The sequence below is a fragment of the Cygnus olor genome, chromosome 6 (genome assembly GCF_009769625.2).
Source record: "Cygnus olor isolate bCygOlo1 chromosome 6, bCygOlo1.pri.v2, whole genome shotgun sequence".
NCBI lineage: Eukaryota > Metazoa > Chordata > Aves > Anseriformes > Anatidae > Cygnus > Cygnus olor.
This window is the reverse complement of record NC_049174.1, coordinates 36468676-36489165: the sequence shown is the minus strand read 5'-3', so window position 1 is coordinate 36489165 and position 20490 is coordinate 36468676. Positions and strand designations below refer to the sequence as shown.

General features: G+C 41.1%; 1 protein-coding gene across 45 annotated transcripts in view; it reads left to right on the top strand.

Annotated features, from left to right (window-relative positions):
• The window catches only part of GTDC1 (glycosyltransferase like domain containing 1), a 183149-nt gene that overhangs the window by 1854 nt on the left and 160805 nt on the right, over nt 1-20490 (top strand). For 23 of the 45 annotated variants that reach the window (XM_040560672.1, XM_040560651.1, XM_040560638.1 and 20 more), the window contains one exon: nt 9024-9134. The exons of 6 other annotated variants lie outside the window; for them this stretch is intronic. The gene's annotated coding sequence lies outside the window, so the exon portion shown is untranslated. Of the gene's footprint in view, nt 1-9; nt 7295-8911; nt 8992-9023; nt 9135-9506; nt 9667-11357; nt 11665-20490 lie in introns of those variants that run through there. 16 more of the 45 variants (XM_040560654.1, XM_040560666.1, XM_040560657.1 and 13 more) reach the window with 13 other exon arrangements.

The following is a 20490-nucleotide window of genomic DNA, read 5'->3' as shown; positions in this document are numbered from 1 at the left end:
CTGTGTGATGATTGGAGTAGCAGGCTGGGGGAAAGAAACCATTTGAGGTGCAAATGCATGCACTTTTTTTTTCCCCCCTTTTTTTCAAGAAGTAGGGGGCAAGAGTTTGAAAGAGGAGCAGCTCCTATAGGAGAGGCTTACTTTGTGGTAGGATTTTCTGGTTCCTGAGAATTAGATGTGCATTACCGTGATTCAGAGTTTAGCACAATAGTCAGGTAAAGATGAGTAGCGGATTTTAGTGTGGCTTATAACAATGGTTTGGCATAATTAAATAGAGCTATTTTATTGGACTCTATTAACCTGGTTAACCTTAAATCTTAACCATGACAGGGTTTTCATGTAAAGAGCCTCCATACAAAGTACAATATTGAATTTTAATTGGAGCTTTCAAGACCTTATGTAGAGTGTATTCTTGTTGCTTCATCTTTTTTTTCACTTCTAAGAAGTCCAGGCAGAGTTAAAATGCATCAGAAGAGTACTTACTGACATAAGTTTAAAAGCTATGAACCCGGATCAGATAAATCAATTAAGGACAGATTTTTTTTAATTTTTTTTATTTATATGCATACAGCATGTGAAGAAGGTGAGGATCACTCTCCCTACTGTCATAGCTCAGTCTTTACAAACTTCCCGAACAGTTTGCCAGTTTCGGCTAAGTTTCGGTTGGCCAGTAGAGAGAAATGGTAGAATCCAGGGCACAGCCCCACTGTCCAGCTCAAGACATTGGTGCTTTACAGACACAGTACAAAATTCATCCCTCTGCTGATAGATGCACAGTTTGAACTCTTAACTCAGTAGTGTTTTTATGGCTGTTGTCAATTATTGCCTTTAAAGTAGTGCAGTAAAGCCCTGGAGAGGCAAGAATGACACAAACTATTGGCAGATTGTTCTTGTCTTAATGTGATGTGAGGAAACATCTCCTTAATTGCAGTGTCTTAGGGAAGTGTTGGGAAGGGGTGAGCTGGACGGAAAGGAAAAACAGTTGCATCAAAGTTTCAGAGAAGGAAATAATGAGCAAGAGGTAAGGGGTGAGGTTAACATGTAAGTAAGTAGTGACCAAGAGTCTGAACCCAACACAAAGCTGAGTTCAGCAGGCTTGGCATCTGATGCACTCTGCAGACACTGCTGTGGTTGTGTCAGTCGGCAGGCTGCGACCCCAGGTCCAAGTGCCTGTTAACTAACTATGCGCATCTCCTCGCACTGCCAACTGCAACTGGTACTGTTGTGTTGTCGTGCTCAGAGCTTCCCGAGTACCTAAGGTGCAGCTGAAACACGTCATTTATGCTGCTCAGTCACTTAGACTCCAGTGTAAAAGTTATACAACTTCCTTAAAGTTGTTTTAAAACCAAAATAGACACATATTTCAAAGACCTGTTTGGCTGTAGGCCCATTCTAGAGTGGCCGGTAAAAGTAATAAACTATCCTCAAACATTTCTGCTCAATAAAGTTTGAGAATATGAAAACAAAAAAGTTCCTGTTTTAGCTTGTTATAAATGTTTTCTTCACCCTATGGCTGCTGTTGTAGACGTTGACCGTAGGTAAAAGAAGAGTCAAGTACATTGAGCTCTTAGGGCCAGAGGCCCGATCTACACTGTGGACTTCTGTTATTCTGTAACTTTTATCAAAGCTGTGAGGGTTTACAGTCCCTGAACAAAATCCTGCATGGGCAAAATATCTAGGTAGACATTTTCCCCCATCAAAACAGCTCTTGACCAATGTATTTGGTTTCACCTGGGGCTCATGGAGCCTGCAGGAGCTGAACGGCTGCAGTAAGTTGTGGTCACGCCAAGCTCATCCTGATGTAGGGATGGCTTTAGCAGCATTTGCTGTCTTTAAATTCCTTACTGTTGCTGCATGCACCTGGAATGTAAATTATTAAAAACAACAGAAAAAGACTCATACACAGCATTGTTTGGCTTTGCAAGAAAAGAGTATGTTTACACAACGCAGTGCTACATAGTCCAGCTTGGGAGATCTGTTGAGATAAGGCCTTGCTGTTGCAGCAGTTGATGAGCAAATATTTCATGTGCAATATTCTCGTGTCTCATCTCTTTCAGTTGTAAAGAGGAGGTCTTGTCCAAAGACTTGAGTTCTCAACAGGTTAAATAATTGAGTTCAAGAACTGCTGTTTCTATGGGATCCCAAATTATGTGTTCAGAAGGAACTTGCCTGTTAAATACAAACGTTTATTCCCGTGTGAACAGAATTGTGTTCTGTTGTGACAAAATACTCTGAGAAAATATTCTGAGGTTAGATTATAATGATATTAGTATAAATAATGGGGCCTTAATGTTGTCTGGTCTGTTGAGTGTTTATGCGTACGGCTGATCGTGAGCCATTATGTAGTGAGAGAAGTAACAGAACCAAATGATCTGAAAACTTGGAAGGAGCAGGTATCTCGTTCATTTTAGATTAGTTGGATAACGTAGTAATACTGCAAGTTTAAAACAAAAAAAGTGGAGAACAAACTCTAGATATATGTGCCAGGTTCTTAGGAAGCCATGCAGCAGCCTGCTGTATTTTAGGAACACATTAGGTACCAGGGTTGGTTTTTCTCCATTTGTATGTGAGAAACGTTCTCTACTGAGTTTGTAAAGCAGGAAAATCTTCTGGATTTTGGGCAACAGAAGAGTTGAGGGGGCTCCTGAGAGCTGCTTGCCCCAGCCGTGGCACCGTTAGCAGGGACGGTGCTGTGCCTTGGTGCTGGAAGGGTGCGTGGCGTGGTATGGCTTTAACATACACCTGTCCGTGCTGCTGCACGTCGGATGTGAAAGTAAAAATAAATGTGTGAAGCACCAGACAGAGAATATGAAATCGAAATCTGAGAACCACATCTTCAAGCAGTCTGTTGCCATAAATCCCGGGCCGTATATATGGGAGCATGTGTAGACGTTCTGCTGTTGAGCTGCAGTGTTTGCTGTAGGCAAGTAATCACAGTTCAATTTATAAATGACAGTAAGTAGGGAAACCATTACTTCAGGTCGCTGGTGTTTTGGGTATGTGCGGCTCTTTGATGTCTGAGTGAGAAGTGAAGCAATATCTAAAATTAACAAAGGAATATGTGAAATTAATGTCAAAATGCAGGCCTTGGAGGAAAACGGGCAAGGCCAGCCACTGAACGTGGTTTGGTTTGTTCCCCTGAATTGTCATTTCTTAGGGTTAGGGCACAGAAAGAACGCAAACAGTTGAGACTTTTAAGTCCCAAGGTAAGTTAATGCTATAGAAGAAACTTTGATTTAGATACGTGCGTATTTAATTTTCACATTTATAGTTGATATGTATAATACGGATGTGATTAGCAAAACTTCTGCCATTGGCAGTTCAGATACAACTAGATTTAATAGCATCTCCATGCCTTAGTTTTGCTGAATTGTTACAAAAATTGTTAAAGAATTAGTGTATGGTTGGAAAACAGAAAAGAGGAATTTAATCAATTTTGCATCTGAACACACATTCAAGTATTGTCTATCCAAGAATGCACCACTGTGGTTTTATGTGCTGTTTTCCAGCTTTATTCCAGGATTATTTCAGATGCTGTTCTGTGCAACAGGTTACCGTGTTGATGAAGCTCAGTGCTAGAAGCGCGATCCTGCCATGGCTATGGGGGGAATGTTTTCCCCCGAGGGGTGCAACAGTGGTCTGCAAAAAGGTTATGTTGGCCATGCCTCTGGCAACAGAAATCTCAGTGATCGTGGTCTTGATGAATAAAATCCCATTTGTCTCGCGGTTGCATATGAAGCTTATAATTGCTGTGCTTTAGATTTACTCATCCAGAGTGCAAGATTCCTTTCCTAATCGTTATTAGGAGCTGTCAATGGGGGGGGGGGGGGGGGTGTTGGAAAAACCCTTATGTTCACGCCTAACTAGTTGGATTCAGATTTAATATGATGCAGTCTTTTCTTCCTCTTTGGGATGGAAGATTTACTGAATTGATGGTCCGTGATGGGCATTACTCACACTGACGGGATTCAGTGGTCAAGTGTGTTGGAATGAAGGATGAAGATCTCGCTGTAGCTCTTAGTTATTTTTCTCAATCTGAAAAGACAAAGACAAGTTTTGCCTTCAGAGAATTGAGACTTGTGGCTCCTCCTTGTAAGACCTAATAAAACACATGTAAGAGAAACAGAACTGTTTTGAAGTCTTCGTGTGGAAGAACTTGAAGAATATCAGAGTTTGGTGCAGATGTACAAGAATAAATGTGTGTAAATGCTGAAAAATTGGAATGGAGTGATCAGGTAAAGCAGTGGTGGTATATGAATGTAGTGGCAGAATATTTGGGAGAAAGAGCGGTTGAAGATAGCTCTATTTTTGGGCTCAGTTCTAAGAAAACATTGTCTTCCTGTCCTTTCAATCGTATTTTTTTGGAAAAAAAGGCCTCAAAGTTATGCATTAATTACATCATTTTGGATTATGGACTATGTAGGTCTCGATTCTGTTTTCATAGTGGTTTATTTACCAATTCACAACTTTGTAAATAAAGCACAAATAGTGTCCATGCTGCGTTGTGAAAATAAGGTGGTTTTTAGAAAACTGTTCCCTGCTACGTATAATTAAGCAAGTGCTTTCTCAGAAGCACCATAATTTCCGTCACTTAAAAATCTTTTAATGCAGTACAGATCCTCATTTCGGCTGATGCTCAGCATCATATTTCCAGTGAATCTTTTTGCCTTGATGCTTACTTTACATACAAGTATTCCAGAAAAAAAGAATCAGAAACTGGCTGGGCATAGCGCATATCTTATTCTCTAGTTACTCTCAAGGTGTTTGCAAGGAACATGCTCCAGGAAGACTTTGCACAGTAAGTAATCCTGGGAAATTCTCAGTTTTGAGACTTCTCAGTTGAACCGTTGGCCGTTCACCTTGTCTGCCTGTTGGCTTGCTGTGCAATACGGTACATTTCTGCTTAAAACCTTGTGAAGTTGGAGATGAATTCAAAGTCTCCAGATAAACAATATCATCTTGTTGGCCTTAGAGGGCAGTTTCTTCTCCTGATCTTAAAACTTTTAGAGGAAATATGCTTTTGTTATCATTAAGTCAGTTTTCTTTTTGCTTGTGATGTAAATGTGGAGGCAGGATTTATGGAAATGACTGTAGGGTAGCGCTGGCCTAATTAGTCATTATTTCGGGCAAGGCATACAAAATTGGTCTTTCTTGTGCCTAAAACGAATAGTGTGCTTTGTATTTAATCTGTAGGTCTTCTGTAAAACAAATGATCTTGCAAAATATACATATTTAAAGTCTTTCTAATGTTTGGCATGCTGTTCCAGCGAGTCATTGAGGTTTCTAGTTGATGGTTACATTTATTAAGGTAGGCTCTCTCTCCCTCAGAAACTATATAATTATCTGTATATATTTAAAAACAATATATATTTTTAAAGACGTATTAGTAGCTAAACTGGAATTTGCAGTGGCAGTTTGGAATTGAATGTGCATTTTGTACTGGTGTCTATTCGAGGATTAAATGGAAAACACTGCAGTGCTTTATAAAAAATACTAACACCTATTGCAAGGTTGCACAGAGTGTCAGTGTGGTATGGTCCCTGCTGGGCCGAGTTAAGGCTCTTACAGGTGGGTTTTCTCTTTTTTTGGCCTTAGTGGGATGAATTGCCAGTAATTGGTATTTCACCCAGAAGTGACCCAGGTGACTTGGAGACTTCAGCACCTTCTGCAGTCCTGCGCATGCGGAGCGCTTCGCTGCCAGCCTTACGCGAGGGGCGTTCGGCACGGGGAAGGCTGGAAACCTGCCTTAAAACAAAATAATCTGCACGGGCGTGTGCCGTGAACGCTCCTCCGTGCCGTATTCTGTCTCTTTGTGGGAACACAGCTTACACTGCTGCCCTTCGATGTCCTTAAGGACCACGCTGCTGGAGCAGAAAGCTGCTCCCTACGTTCCTTTTCGTGAGTCTGTTTCATGATTAAACTTCTAAAAGTCGCAGCCCCCAACACGCAACTACAGTTCCATGGTAGCTGTGACATTACTGTTCACGCTGTGAATTTCATTCCGTAGTAAAATGAGTATTATGTTGTCCTTTTAAGCTGGCTGTCAGCAGAGACCGGAGAAGCTACACTTCGAGCATCCGCGTGCAATCTTTGCGACAAGCAGGACCCTCCGGAAAACTGTTACTGTTGGGGCAGAACTAATCATTCCTTGTGAAATTATATAAGGAGAATTAGCTCTGACTCTACCTCATTTCCTTTCATACTGCTGTGAAAATAAGCTTGGAAACGTCAAGCCTTCCCTCCTTATTTCTCTGTCCTAAGTGCTTTATTAAGTACTTCTTTTTATTAATGCACTAAACAAAAGTAACTGCATATATTTCTAGATGCTGATCGGACGAGCATCCTCGCCCAGCTGGGCAGTTCGAGGTTTCCTTCCGAGGACAGGACTTCCAGGTTTAGTTGCCGTTGCCTTCTCAGTGCTTTGCCTTTATTTCCCCCATGGATCGTTCCGAGTACTTCATATTTAAGGTAGCATGCTTGATGTGATAGAAAATTGTCAATCACAGGCTGCCTTGGCTACTTAGAAAAAGGAGAGATCAAAAGGCTGCTCGGAGCTCTGAGGAGCAGCAAAGTCACCTGCTGGTTTGCCTGGCGGGGGCCTGAACTCCTCCAGCCTTTACGTTTAGAAAAGAAAACTCAGATCTCAGGAGGTCAGCCAGCCACGGAGCCCTGCACCGCGTGCGTGAGTGCACAGCGCCCACCACAAAGCGAGCTAGGTGCGCACGGACGTGTCTGACACGTTCACCTTAACCACGTCTGAAAAACACCCGGTGAGGACTGTGACCCCTTTATAACCTAACCTGTTGCTTAACCCTCCCCAGAGGTAACAGATTTCTGCTTACTTTTTTCCCCCCTAACCACTTAAGCTTCTGTGTTCCTACCCCTGCCCTGGGTTTTGCAGCAGAGGGGTCTGATCAACAGTTCTGTAACTGCTGTTACCGTATGTTGAAGCTTGTGCTCTTTTTTTTTTTTTGTGCTAAGCAAGCTTATTTCCCTTTAACTTCTCCGGATGGTTTAGCTTTTCTTTGGAGCTTTTAAGTTTCCTGCACCTTTGTATCCAGACCTGAACATAGTGCATGTAAGTCAAGCAGTGTCAGTGAATAAATCTTACCATCTTTTGCATAGGACACTCCTGTTAATGCAAATTTAAATGAAATTTTCACTTTTTGCATCTAATTCAGGGTTAAAACCCCAGTTTGGTTATGAGGCTTTATTGCTTAGTCCTGCTTGTTTCAGTTCTGACCGCTCCACAGAAGGCTTGCGGCCCCTCCCAGGCAGCTATAAGATTTTGCAGGTATATTGATCACCATCTAAGTAACAAAAATACTAAATAGTACTGCACTGAAACGCTGTTTTCTAGAACTCAGCTTAAATGACTTATCGGTCTCACAGCAAACTCTAGTTAGCTGGTAGGACTGGTTTTTTTAAAGGCAGCCCTGCCCAGGCTGCGCTCGTTTTTCCTTCACAACTGGAAGAAACTCTTGAATGCTTACAATTTCTCAGGAAGAGAGAAGGCTAAATTATTCAGTGCAAAGACCAAGAGGAGAAATAAAAAGCTTCTTATGGTAAGAGTCCTGGTACAAACCTGATCATTGGAGATGGGATCACGGGACGGCTGAGGGGCCGCGTGCCCCAGCCGCTCCATCATCTGCAGGGCCCTGGGCTGCTCTTGCTCAGGTGTCTGTGTGTGTCCTGTCCTGAATGGACTGGAGCTGGAGAAACTGGCATCCTGCAGCCCTAGGTGTGTAGGGAGGGGATGTTTAGTGAGGTAAAAGAAAAAAGCTGTGAGAATGTTTACGGTGGTCTGCACACCTGGGTCAGCAGATAGGTCTTCAGAAGGGTGTGTGAAATTCACCTGTAATGAATTGGATAAATGCATACCTGTGTGCTTACGTGTCTGAGTACCTTGAGATGCATCTTTTATGGCTATTGGATCCACAGTTTAAAAAAAAAAAAGTAGTCTTTGATCAAACAGATGTAAATATTTGAAGGCGGTGTTATAGCTTGTGAAGCATGTAGAGAAGGCAGGGGGAGGTATCTCTGCTTCAAAACCTTTTTTTCCTTGCTATTTGCTGGGAACATAATCTGCAGGCATTTTGCTTTTACGTTAGCGTTCCAGCACACGTGATGTGAATCGAAGCAGTTTATCCTGTCCTCTGCATTCAAGTTTCCAAAAAGTTCCTGTGTCCAGGAGGGCTGCGGGATGACCCGCCTGCTGGCTGCAGGATTTCCGGGCTTCCAGGAGTAGAAGTGGTGCAGATGAGGCGTCCTTCGAGGCTTCCCAATGCTTCTGCTTAGATTGTAAAGCTCTTCCTTATTAGGCCCACAGGAAGCACTTCTCCTGTAGAGCAGCCAAATTGGTATCGTTATTAAATACTACTTGTCTGACTCTGATGGCAGCTCCTCTGTGTGGTGGCAGATTTGGGAAGGAGAGCCCTTGTGATTGCCTCTGTGCTCAGCCTAGCTGAGTGCGCGGCCTCTCCATCTAACCGCATGGTAATTTCTGACCTGGAAGCTGTGATGGGAACTGGCGAGCGGTTTTTAGAGGGTTGTTCACCTTTTTTTCCTTAAATTGAGCTCTCTGGTGCAAAAAATATGGCACTTCTAACTTGGGAGCTCCATTAGAACATAAGCTAGAATAACAGACATTAACTAAAATGATGATGATGATAAAGCCTTACCATCAGACAATATAAAACTCTTTTTATTTAAATTTATTTACCCCTCTGCCAACTGCGTTCTTGCAAAATGGGTCTTTGCCCTCAGTTTATTCTCAGCAGCAGCTGCATTTGTTCCTGGGTTACGTAAAATCCTGCATATACCTCTCTGGGATGTTAAAAAAAAAAAAAAAAAATTCTGCTCTTTTCCATCATCTCCAAGCAGTAGCTGTGTTTCTGCTTTCTGATCTCAGGACCTTCCTGCTTCCGCCGGGCTCCCTGCTTGCTGTGCTTCGCCTCTGCTGTTGCATCCCGCTCTCGGAGGCTGTACCAGGTGAGATGTGCTTGCTTTTCTTTCCCTTTCAGGAGAGCTCCCCTGACCCATCCTGCAGCATGGGGGAAGAGGAGAGCAGGTGGCCTTCCTCTGCTCCAGCTGGAGCCTTTCTGAGGGGACTGCACTTACACAGCCCCAAACAGGTACGCTCTGTGGGAGTTCAACAGAAAATGCATACTTCAGAAATGGAAAGGTATCCTGCTGTAAGTTCGCAAATATGTTCTGCAGAAGCAGCAGCCTGTAAGTAATGTACTAAAAGAGGAACTGGATGGAACATGAAGACAAGTTTGAAATGAGAGAAGCACGTGGTTTGCATTATTTCCTTCGTGCTTGGTTTTCACATTGGTGTTATCATAACACAAATGAATATGGCTTTTCTGTCAAAGTAGTGTTTAAAATCTGATTACCTGAATTATTTATGTTCAGTGTTTGGAAGTATTTGAAGAGTTTTATTCTTTGAGGTAGCTGTTCATTGAATTGTTGTTTTGGAAGTTGATCAGTATCTTTCATTGCAGACCATCCTGAAAGAAGTTCGTAAGCATTATGGATGTTTTAATACTGCATTTGAAAATGTAAACTTCGAAAGTGTAGTTATTAAACTCCGTTCAAGATGCAAAATCTCTCCTGTTCTCTAGTGTTAATTGTCCAAGTTTGGAAGTCCCAGCTTCACTGAAGGTAGGGCTCTTTGTTTGTAAGTAGCTGCTAAAATAAATTACCAGTACAAGAAAACATTCTGCTAATAAGTGAGGGATGCCTGGAGTTGGCTCTACTAACAGAGAGAATTTAATTCATCCATCATCAGGGATGATGTTTCTTAGCAACGCAAAGTATTTTCGCCCAGGGCGCTTTCTCGAACTTTCACATTTTTCTTCAAATGCAGCCTTGGTAGTATTTTATATGACCTGAAGTTCGTCCATCTGTCCTGAAGGTCCCAATGCTTTTCCATTCCCTCCCATGATCAAATGATCCGATGCATGTTTTTTTCAGCTTAATGATACACAAGTTGACTAGAGAATCATTTCGCGTGTCAGATTTTCCAAAGGGTTCTGGGAAATTATTTCCTTCTCTGTATAGCAAAGCTAAAAGTTATTGAAAATGTGTTATAGTTTCATAATAAAACAGATACGAAAAATATTGGCTTGGGAGCTAACTAAATGCTTTCTGATAGCCATAGCCTCAAGGGGGATACTTGGATCATTTGTAATAAAGGGCTATCTTTGATATCTTTTGGTGAATTGACTAGTATTCTGTTTAGATCATAATTTATGAAAAAACTGGCTTGATACACTATGTTACATTACCAAATTGTTTGGGTGAAAAAAATTGCCTTAATGTATGGGCAGGGTTTTCAGTGTGTGTTCTTCTAATGTGTTCTGTATGAAATCAGAGGAAGCTGTCAATTCATTAAGACCTCAAGTGTATTTCTTAGTTTCCATTTTTTAAAACATTTGATCATTGTGCTTACAGAGTTGCTGGGGAGATCTGGCTTGCTGAAGGAACACCTTCAGATATATAACAGGTGTTACTCAGTACTGAGAACAAACTTGCAAATAAAATGTCATGCTTTGCTTTGAGGAATTATATATTTTTGAATTTTTGGTAAACTGCTCTGAAAAATTCTGTAATTCTGTGATCTACTGTGGTGACTAAGCCCCTGGTTACCTTGCTTTAAGTGGAAAAGTCCTAGTGGTTATAGGATGAAAGCTGCTTTATCAGCAGTGAGTAGTGGTAAGTGTTTGCAAAATTTTGTGATGAGTTACCTACTACTCAGCTTAATTCACAAATAAACTGTATAGAAACTGTACAGAAATACTGGTTTGATTCTTCTTCATAGTTCAAAAAAAGTCCCGTGTTGCAGTGAATGTCATCTTAGCTTTGTTTTACTGAGCATTCACACACACAGTCTTTGTACATATGGATATATATGAAAGATGAATTGTTAGAATTACTGGGGTACTGTTATAGAACGGTTTTATCAACAGCATTCTAGAGTGTATGTATTGCTAATACACAAGGGAATATCTAGGGAGTGCTGAGAGCTGCCAGCAAAACCCATGCTCACTTTCTAATTCAGCTAGATGCATTTCCGTAAGGATAATGACATTGCACGGGTGAACTCGCTAGTAATTCCTGTGCAATTTCAAGCTAAATGGCTCTGGGTTTCTACTTGGTGTTTCTAGTTCTAGGACTCGTAATCATACATGCAAACTTGGACGTCTTGTTTAAGATCTTTGAAATTCAGGGTGTTGCAGTGTAGATGTTTTCTGCCCTGGTATTAGTGGCCAACATGTTGCAAGGTCTCCAGGTGTTTCTTTGACTCCTCTGAAAAATCACCTGACTTGAAAGCTTCTTTTGTTATCCTACAGGAAGCAGCAGCATCTGAAGAAAGAAGGAAAGAAAGAGAAGCTTAGTAGCACCAGGGACTTTAGTTTTAATGTATCAAACATGAACTCTTTGAAAATGCAGCGGTCACTTACACCTGAGGTTGCCTTACCTGCATGTTTGAGCCTGCACAGCTTGCAGAAAGGTCAAGACTCACCTGTTCCTCCTTCTGCCAGTGTTATTGCATGTGATGATAGACCATCTGCTCTTCCACCTCTGCGCTGCCCTCTTCGTCTGAACTTCATCTGGGCAGCTCCAGAATCAGTAGTGGTTTCTCCTTACCCCTCTGGGGTAAGAAAATTCATGTTTGTAAGAACAGGTCAAGTTTGCAGCCCTAATGGCTCCTTTGGGTAGTTGCACAGTGAGATCCACAGACGTTTGCAGAACACCAGAGTTTGCATTGCAGTAACCTAATGTAGCAATGTTCACGCTGCAGACGTGTTTGCACCTCTGCATACAGCATATTGCCCTGTTGTAAGGCTGTGTGTGTGTAAAGAGGTGGTCTTGAAGCTTCTAAGAGATTTTTCAGAAAATCAATTCTAAAAGATTTTGAATAGTAATATCCCTCGTAATTGAGACTTTCTTCTTCTAACTGTAAAACCAATGTTTAAATTTACAGAGCGTTACAGGGGAGAAAGACTGCGATAGGCAAGAATGCAAAACCTGTTTAATGAGAAACCAAACTCCCAAAATACTCTCCAGAAACCAGTCTGAAAGTCCTGATTCTAATTTGTTCAAGGTGCTGAGCCCTAAAGCCGTTCAGTATGCATTGGCAACATGCAGTGGTGGGTATTAATTTTGGGAGAGGCTTTGGGTGAGAGAAATTAGACATTCTGCAGGATTCATAAGCAAAATGCAGCTACCTGCTGTGAAGATTTTGGAAGCCGTCCTGGTAGAGGTGCATCAGTCCAAGACTGAGAAGGGAGTTCTCCTGATCATTTCCCCTTCCTTCTGCCCTTGCAGAATGGGTATTTAGAATAAGACAATAAGAGAACAGCATCTGAAGACAAAATTCACTACCAAATGTTACTTGTAGGCCACAGCCTTTCCCCAGCCCTGATGAAGCAGCTACCACAGTGCTTATTACTGCAGCAGGGGCTTTTGCTTGTGTCCTATGCAATTCTCTATGGCTAAGTACATCGATACAAAAAAATGATGAAAAAATCTTTTTGAAAGTAGTAAAAGGTCTGGAGTAAGCCTAATAAATAGCTAGGGTTAACTTGTAATGAGGAACACACAGTCGTGTCAGAACTGTTGTAAATTTTCCAAAACTACTTTTCATCTTCACCCATCCATGATTCAAATAAAGAACATCCACTTTATGGCCTGCAGCACAATACAAATTGTACTTTGCTAGCTTTTGGTTAAAGCGATGAACATCCTATTTGAATTTTAGGAAAGACAATTTGAAAACATACTATATTTAGGATGAAGTCTTGAAGTTACAAGAATAACTAGTGGTTTTGCTGTTGTTGCATCTTCTAGTGTTCATGTGCAGAGAATGACGTGATCAGAGTTGTCACTGGGAACATTTCGTTTTTCATGCGAAGTATTTTTGGGTAGCTCTTGTTTGAGGGAACATGTGATGGAATATAAAAACTAGTCTAAGAAATTACCATTTGTGTTAAAAGGTCGTATATAGTTGTTTAGATGTTATGTTTAGCCTTAGATGTACGGCTAAAGCAATTCTTTCTCAAGGTTGTAGCTTGGCCGTGGGGTTCTCATCATTTAACATAGCTGTGTCCATGGAGAGTCTTGTGAGCTACATTTTATTCTAATAGGGCCTGGACACGGTCATGAGTGAGAAGTCAAATGTCATCCTCTCCATGCAGTCTTTCTGTTACGTGTTGTTTTTGCACGCAACTCGTACTATAGAGAGTTTATGGTTACATTCAGTCCGTCCCTGCTACACAAACCTAATGCACGTTTCGTGTTGTCAACAAAAATTGTAAATCATCTCAATAATTGAGATTTATTTCCTAGTACATGAAAGCATGATGGGGTATTGGCGCTCTATTTGCTGTTCTACTTCTGAGTGTCCATTTTGCATACATATTTCTTTCTCTGGCCCTGACCTGAGACAATCCTGGTGAGCACGGGTTTCAGAGCAATGAAACATACCTGCAAGCAGCTCGTTCTGCTGAGTGTGTTAAGGGGGGTAATGGATGTGGGAGAGGTTGAATCTCAAATGCTAATAAACTTGTTTCGACGCACAGTAGTATACCGTGTTATCACGAAGGAGGACCCTGCTTCTGATTAGGTCCTTCCATTTTGTTTCTTTAGTCTGCACAGGAAGCCTGTCCACAGTAAATGTTTGACGCAGCCTGAGGACTTAGCTAGCCATCCCTGTGATCAGAAGTGCAACTGGGTCCCTCGATTGCAGTCGTTCAGGAGGCGTGGAGAGAAAATACCCTGCACAACTTCGAGGATTTTATACAAAATTTAAAGTATTAGCATTGATACTCTGTGGCTACCTACCAATAATATTGTTTTCCAGTGAATCCATTTTTAAAATGTCTGTTTTTTCTTCCTTTTTTCCTGTTTTTCTTGGCCAAGCTGTGCTTTTGGTGTAGGATGGGCTGCTGTCACTGAACTGATGCCGCACAACCAGGCACAGTTCTTGCCCTTCCTTCTGTAGCTGTCTGTCTCTTCCAAGCTTTGCGTTGCTTTTAAAGTGAGAGGGTCAAAATTTTTATATTTTCAGCTTGTCAGTGTGAGCCTTCAATCCTGCCCTCCCTCCTCTGTGCTTTTAATACCCTAATAATCACGTTTCCAAGTACAATTTGATGAAACTTGTTTACAGGTCGTCAAAACCTCTGCTTTCATCAGTTAACTGTCTTTGGCCAGTGAAGTCTGGATTCGGTGATATTTATATATCAAAAAAATGTATTATATATATATGTAAATATGTATATATATATAACAAAATATGAGGACACATTTCCATGTTAATGCACTTTCCAGATTTTGCAAGTCTCCTGTGTTTGATTGGCAGGTTCTTTTTTTGACTGCGCTTTTCCTTTTGTGTCCCCTACCTGCCCAAGATCTCTATAAACTCTTCACATTCTCCCTTATTTTCAAAGTTGGCATGTAAGTCCGTCCTATTCAGAGGAAGCACTTTTGTTCTTAATGCAGTTTCAAAACATAAGAACGATTTGTGAGCTGCCCTCTGCAAATTTTACTTTGGGTTTTGATTGAGGGAAGAATTCGATTATCTTCAGATCATTCAGGAAGTTAAATAAAAAATATTGTGATTTGGTAAGTTTTGGGAGCACTGTGTAGATTTTTAAAGCCATTTGTCCTGTTGTTTGTTTAATCTATTTTATTCTGAGAGGCTACTGTAGAATATGGGATTTACCCTGCCTTCGTAGTAGTGCCTGGCAGTGTAGTGTCAGGTAGCATCATGCAGCTTGAGTGGCGTTTGGACTCGAGACAATTGCAACCCACATCTCTCCCCCTACCCTGAAAATATAATACTGTTTTTTGTTTGTCAGTATTCTTATTTTGTGTTGAGGACTGCTATAATTAAATAAATCTTTCTCTATGTGAAGTATGTTTGCAATAAGAGTGGTGTGGGAGGCTGCTGCCTAGTTCAGTGTAAACCGAACTCTCGAGGGAGCACTTCAGAGTACTGCATGACAACTTCCTGGGCTTGGATGCTGCATTATGAGGTTTTGGCCCAGTTTTCATGTTCTAGAAGAGAATTGACAGTTCTGAGGAGAAGACTGTCCATCAACTAGCGTAGCTGTGGCTGGTGGTAAGAGTGAATAGCACCTATCAGTTAGGCAGCTGGCACTCGGTACCTGCACTTTCCCGTCCATTCTGTGTGGTTTTGTGTTTTTTTGCGTTCAAGGTAGGCTATGATGAAGCTTGTTTGATGAATTGCAGTTTATCTCATGAGCATGATGCTTTGCAAATGAGAACAATGACTGATCATTGGATGATTTCTTTCTGGTTCAATAAGAAAGCCTTCCATTATAAATTAGTTTGAGAAACAAGCTATTGGTATAATTAAAAAAAGAAATACATAGAGTTCTCAAGTAGCTAGAATAGGATGCCATTTACACAAACACAAACAAGAATGTATGTAGTTCTGTGCTCAGTGTTAATGATCTGTATTTTAAATGAAAGCTTGACCTTCTAAGGACCTTTTCTCCTGAAGTAAAGAATAGGCTGGTCTGTTTCTCCCACAGCTGGAAGGGCATGGGGAAATTTGGTTGATCTTATTTTTTTCAGCAACGCTATCACAGGGAATGATTGGGCCAGTTGCTGAGATTGTAGAGGACTGCGTGGCCCCAGGTATCTTTAACTATGTGCAAAGACTGATTTTGCTTAAGCCAAAAATTACGAAATGCACAAGTTTAGACTGAGAATTGATTCAGGTCAGGAAGAACTGGATCCATCCTACTGTCTTAAAATGGGTAACTGGAGACTTTCGTGTGATGGTTCATATAAATCTAAGTAAGTGGACATGAGATTACACATTCGTCATTGTGATTTTCACTTGAATTGCTTTGTGTGTGTAAGCATTTGACAACATTGTATTTAACTGCAAGGATAATATTAGCATGGTATATTCCGAATTTATATTTTATTTATTTTACTGCAGCGGTCTAAATCTCTACAAGCTCAAAAGTTTGAGCCAGGAAGGTAGATGATCAAAAGCAAGGACATTCTGCGTGGGGAATTTGTTTGGATTTTTTTAATCTGATCTAGTTACACAGAAATAAATCATGCTTTTTTACTGCAATGAGTCTATTTAAAAGCCTATTTTTACTTCAATGTAGATCTATTTAAAATACCTTGTGTTAAATAATGTAAATGCTTTCTTGCAGACAAAGCCATTATACCAGTTCTGTTGTGTAACTTCAGTTTAAGCCAGTTTTCTGTTTCTCCACTCCTCTTTGTTCTGTAATCTGCGGTGTACAAAGAATTAAATATGTCCAGTCTTAAACATTTGGATAATGTCATTAAATTCATGGAGATAGCTTACAGTTTGGGTCCTGGGATGTGGGACCCAAAGGTTGTATGCTCTGCTAACAACACTTCTTCAAAGGCAGCCTCAAGATTTGCTTATAGCATCAAATAAGAGACAGGTATTGTCTTTCAATGGATCTTAACACTTAAATGTTTTAAATAATATTATGTTACAGTCAGATGGGCAGGGGTCACTCTTCAGAACGCAAAGATCTGGAGAAACACAGCGATGGGAGTTGTGATTGCATGTTCTGTGGATGTGTAGGAAATGCAAGGCTTAACCATGGGGAAGGGGTTGAGGCCGTGTCGAGGAGGCCAGCCCTCTGGTCTTTGCCTTCTGTAGCTCCTCAATGGATCAGAACATGTGAGAATACTTAATATGGACTGCGATGTTACACATGCATGCGTACGTACGTACATCACGTCGATACCTGGATGGGTGGTGATCCTGTGCAGGATGATGAAGTTTGTTACCTGCTCAACCCCAGTGCTTGTTTTTAACACCACGACCAGCGTTCAGCTACCAAACCAATGGGTTTCACAGTGTTGCTTGGAGTAATTGCCATGGCCAGCTCTCTGTTGATGCCATCTCCTGCAGCCATCCCTATTGCTTGTCTATTGCTTCACTCTGCGTTCACATTACTGTGGGTTCTGTGCTTGATTTAAAGTCAGTACAAGTTGTGTCTGGTAGTGCTGAAAGTCTCTAATGACTCCTGGTATTTTTTTGGCAGAAAAGCTTAAGAAATGAAATCTGAAATCTGACTGATTTTTTTGAGGGGGGGGGGGAATATTTTCTTTGTTAGCAGAAACTGTAAACGAGAACCTCAAAGATAAACACCGAAGGACATCCTCCTTAGGTTGTCCTTGGTGTATTTGGTCAAGAAGGGAAACAATTTAAGGAATGTGACACGCAGTTCGTGATGCAGAAGAAAAGCTTCTATATGCCTAATACATTGGAAAACATTTGTTCAAGAGCATGTCTTCCATGCGCAAGATTTGCCCCGTAGTATTATTAAGGTCAGTATCCACATAGGTTGCCTCATATGTATTGAATGTGGTGCCTGAGGTCAGCTTTGAGTTGTGAGTGCAAATCTAAGGAATGTTTGGTCTGGTCCTGTTAAAAATCATTTATGTGCATTGTTTTTTTAGAAACTTACCCCTGCTCTTCCTGGGCTTGTCTTCGGTTCCCAAATAAAAAATAACAGTGGGAGCGAAATGTGGTGTTCTGCTTAACAAGTAAAGCTTGTGCAAATGTGTGCGTATGCATTGTGCGTACGTATACTCCTGGGCCGGTTCTCTTTTAAGTGAGCTGCTATCAGTTTTTTAGATAAAGGTTTTCTGTTCTAGATGTTTTGGCAGACTTTTCTATTCTTTGCTAAACCTTGGTGTGAAAAAATACATTGCCAGTTTTGTGAGAGTAAAGACTTGGTTGCATTGGTGATTGAGGAGGACTAGAGTTGGTGATTCGGAGAGGTTATCAAACTGCTATCACAAAAACTTCATCTGAACTCCGCTTCTGGATCCAGTGGTGCAGTTCCCAGCTGGGGCTGGTCGACTGGACCAGAATGGTGAGACGTGTGTCTCCTGCCCATCGTTTTGTAGCCTGTGGTTGCTGCAGTTTTCCATCAGCTGGGTTATCCTGTCACTGCTCCTCGAGGTGGTGAAGGGGTGACCTGGGCTGTCCAGCTGGTCACATTGCATCGCGTGGTGCCAAGGTGGTGGTCATGGTGAAGGAGAGGGTTATTTGGGAAGCCTCTCCTTGTCCTCAGTGTTCCTTTAAACAAGCAACTCTCAGTGGCTGCTACTTTCACATGGGTATATTCAACTCGGTTACACCATCAATCGTCATTTTCTTGATGCCTTAGTAGAAGTGTTTGAGGGGGGATTACTCTTTAAATATTGTTTGGCTGTCCTGGACCGAAGGATTTCTTGTGCTTAAAGCTCAGAAATTATGGGTTAGTAGTAATGAATCACGGGCTACCCAGTGCTCCAGTTCTGCTTACAAGGAGGACCAGGTGGTATTTCAACGAAAACGTCACCAGCTGGCTCTGCGGATTCTGCCTAAAAGTTACAGCTTATGATATTACATAGATAATGAAGAAAACTTAACTCGTGTTTCTTGTGTGTCATATGACCTCAAAATTAGATTTGTTGTAGGTATATTATGATTGGCAGCATTGCAACTCAGAATGACTGGTGCCTGGAAGTAAACATCTACTGAACGTGTTCAGTATGGTCTGTGGTGGAACTGAGCTGGAAATAATAATTCATTGCTTATTCAGAAAACAAACAAAAAAACCAAACTCTCACACACTTAAATTCCATGAACAATGGAAAAAGAAAGCAGGTCATCAAAAATAAAGGTGCAGCCATCATCTCCCCTGTTCTGCTAGAGAGTTCTCAACTCTTGGAAACTGAATCCTGGCAAACAGCAGATGCCAAGGCTGCAGAGCCAGAGATTGTGTAGTCAAAACATTTTAAAGATTTTTTCCAAAAGTTTTTGCCCGCTCTGAAATCATTTAATTAAATGTATTTCAGCCTGAGAATTCGTATATTCAGCAGTGTGTAAGTTCTGCTCAGCTGTGAGTTTTACAGGGTTTCTAATGCCCTGTTGGAGGGTGGAGTTCCTGTAATTATTATTATTATTTTTTTAAACTTTATGAGCATTTTATATAATGATGTTCCTGTCATGCTTTTGGCTATGAATCAGCAAAGCATTTATGTGCATTCTTTAATTGAAGCGTGGAGTTGTCTCGCTGTGCAAATGTTGAAGTCAGTGAGACTATTAATTAAAATTAAGTATCTGTATAAGTGCTTTTTCTAAAAATAAGTTGCTTCATAACAGCTTTGGGCCATATTGGGGGGGAGGGGTTATTTTTTCAAACTTTGAAAAGAGGTATATAATTCTCTCCGAATTGTACTGTGATGAAACGTCACAGCAGTACCAGAGGGCAGAAGGGGTCTGGAGTGGGGAGGCAGCTTTCTAGCTCCTAAGCTGTCACCTACACTCCTTTTTTTCTAAAAAAAAAAAAAACAAAAAAAAAACTATTACACAGGAGGTGGCATGAAGGAAAACTTAAGCTCTTGCAGAAGTGGAAGCACACAAGCTAGCTTCCTATAAAACAGTCAGTTCATCATCTTGCTCACTGTGTGCCTGGCTACAAATCTGTTTCTCTTCCATCCGAATAAACCCTTGCATCGTTTAGTTAAAGTCAGTACTTCACAGTGTGAGGCTTTTTAGCTACTTGTGGTGTGTCGTTTATGTTTTCTGTCTGTACTCAAAAGTGTTACAGGTATTTCAAGGGTTTTGGAAAACAGCTGTGTTTTTTCCTGTGTACTAAACAATTTGCAATACAGACTTGCCGTACAATTTGCTTTATAAAATTATTTGCTTAATTAATTCTCACAACACCTTGATGAAATACTGAACTTTGATCTCCTAAGTCTGGGTCTTTACCAGGCTGCCTTTTAGACTTTTACGTTTTTTTTTGATTTCTTTTTAAAACAGACGTCTTGTGACAAGCTCCAGTACTCCCCAGCTCCAGTAAAACAATGAATAGGGGAGGGAAGAAATGACTAGAAACATAGAAAAGGAGAATGTGTGTCAAGCTGGTTTGTGCTGCCGGGTTTCTTATTGCACCTCAGCTGTCTCTTCCTGTTGCACTGATTTTTTTAAGACTATTCAGACATGTCTTTTTGCAGGGGTGTGTGTATAAATGTATATATGGAGAGAGAGATAAAGGCACTGGCCCCGTTCTTATGCAGGAAATGTTAATGAGAGACTCTTCATTTACCTGATGTGAGCTGGGAAGAAGCTTCATTTGCCTGAGGTCATCCTGTATTTGAAGTAAGATCTGGAGGTAGAACGCAGGTGTTTTGTGACCTGAAGATGATGCTTGTGAGGTGCTTCAGTGTGATGGGTTGATGTCCCCAGGCGGTCGGTTTTCACTGCTGCACTTCTTAGTATTAATTGTTACTACTTACTTATTAGTAGCAGAAATTGAGACTCAAATTGGATAGGAATACATTGCAGATGCTTGGTGAAAATCACGTGGTGGCTTCTGAAAATTGGGCTCAGAAGATCCCTACTTCACATCGTTAATTAATACTGGGGGAGGGAGTTGACTTCATCTGCTTAGT